Consider the following 2,500-nt stretch of genomic DNA (forward strand, 5'->3'; position numbering starts at 1 on the left):
TAAATTTGGCTGTTGATGGGGATCAAAGTTCAACAGTTTGACCTTTGAGAATTCCTCCACCAATTTTGGGTCTAAACACTTGAAATTTTAGATATAGGTTCCTTGGACATGGATCTAACTTAATAATTTGATTTGAACCCAAAACAATAAATGTTAATGGGTCATAATAAGGATCAAAGTAAAAAATAAAAAAATAGACCTCCGCAGTCTCTACCAAATTACTCAGAGAATTTCTGGTTTAAACATTTGAAATTTGACATAAAGGGTATTCAGACATATGGCAAGCTTTTTAATCGGTTTGGATCGAGCTACCAATATATAAATGTATGTATGTATGTATGTTTGCATGGTTGCCTAAAACCTTCGACAGAGGCGACGGATTTTCACAAGTTCAGTATTGTTTTGAAGCTCGACCCTTTAGACGACAAATACCAAAAAATTGGCTAAAAACATTAATTTCTTCACCCTCAACTCGGCACTTTTTTCAGGGAGGGGTCGCTTTTTTCACCGCTATTTTCGAATGTCATCCTCTCTTTTCGATTTTCTAGCCTAATTTAAACCTACGTCACTTCCGGTTTGGTGGTGATTGTAACAACAAAGACGTCACGTTATTTTCCTCTTTCGCGGTACGGGTTCGAGCCTGCCTTCCGTTTACCACTTTTTTTTTTCGTTTTGCTCAACATACACCTCCAGACACCCGGGCAACGCCGGTCATCCATACTAGTAAAATATTAATCCTACACTAAACGTTTACCAAATATGAATTAATACAAATTCCGTACAGGTTATGGAATAACAATGCATATGCAATTAACAATTTCAAATATACATGGTAAATATTAAATGTTTAAATTATTAATAGCTAAAATTTAGAAATTACCATTTAACGTTTGGATTTTGGAATTATTGATAGTAATCGAAACCTTAGAAATAAAGTGATGGAAAGAGAACATACGAAAAAAATGTTAACAATTTTTAACGAATAATCAAGAAGTTAAGACTTTATTTAAAATTTCAGATTGAAGTTAAACCCTACCTAATGTAATAAATCCCTGAAAATTTTAATATTACAGCAGCAACACCTACACAAATACATATAGATCATTAACAGATATATAATATAAGCAAATTATATAATATAGATTATATAATACTAGCGTGAGTGCCCGGCGTTGCCCGGGTGTTTGTAGGTGTTTGCTTGAAAAAAAAAAAAGTGGTGGCAGGCAGGCAGGCTCGAACCCGTGACGCACATGTGGAAAAGAAAGTGAAAAAAAAAAGCTGAAAGTTTACCGCTGCCCCATGATGCGACAGGAAGTGTAAAGCGTTCAAATCTAGCAATGTTAACCATAACACCATAGCACATAAGAATCACGCACTTAACTCTGGCTGTAGGTCAGTTAAGCTCACCCCCACGATTTTGGGGAAAACCAGCCCCCCCCAAAAAAAGAGGGAACTCTGGCAGTGTCTTAATGAATAGCAATTGCATGATATGAAGGGGTTCCTCCACATTGATCAAAGTTTGAAGACGTCCCAGCCAGAAGGCCAGGCGATGTGCCTTCGCTTTGATGAGTTTCGCTTTATTTAGACGATAATGACAAACACCGGGGAACCAGGGATTTTTTTTAAAACTCAATCAAAATAAAGATAGAGACAACGTCCGTTTTCGAATCGGAGATATTATAATCCAGGAAGTATTAAAAAAAAAAAAAACGCCAAAAAAGCCTTTCTTGGATATACAAAAACGCTCGCGGCCATTTTGCCTTTTACATACGTAGATGCATCATAATAATCTATAAGATATAAGATAATAATATATAGGAGCATTTAAAAGTACATCACTGTAAAGAAAGGACGTAAAACAGAAACAAAAACAACACAATAAACAAAAAAGTGTCGGTAAAAATAACTGAAGTTCGAGCCGAAGATCTGGGTTACAAACAAATGGTATGAAAATGTAATAAAAATGGTGTAGTCACAAGGTTAGTAGTTTTACTAGTTTATGTAAAATTTAGTAATAAAAAGGAATGATGCAATAAAATATAGGTGTACGTTATACGTTAGGGATAAAATAAGGAGCAGAGTAAGCAGGTGGCTTAGGAGGTATGATTTATAATGACTACAATTAATCGATCTCCTGTTTAAATGTTTTTTTTATTTATTTAGGAGCCTGTCTCTATCCTTAAGTTTCGTAATAATCTCGAAAATATAAGGAAACTTTCACAAAATAGTAACCTTGTCGATAGACCCCGCCAAAAAAAAAAAGAAGAAGAAAAAAAGCCTTTCTTGGACATACAAAAACGTTCGCGGCCGTTTTGCATTATATATAGATGTATCATAATAATCTATAAGATGATAATACATGGGAATATTTAAAAGTACATCACTGTAAAGAAAGAACGGTAAACAGATACAAAAACAACAGCAGAATAAAAACCAACAGAATAAGCAAAAAATGTTGATAAAAATAACCGAAGTTTAAACCGGTGATATGGGTTATGAA

Source organism: Euprymna scolopes, chromosome 5, assembly GCF_053919585.1.
Source record: "Euprymna scolopes isolate OS-2025 chromosome 5, ASM5391958v1, whole genome shotgun sequence".
NCBI lineage: Eukaryota > Metazoa > Mollusca > Cephalopoda > Sepiida > Sepiolidae > Euprymna > Euprymna scolopes.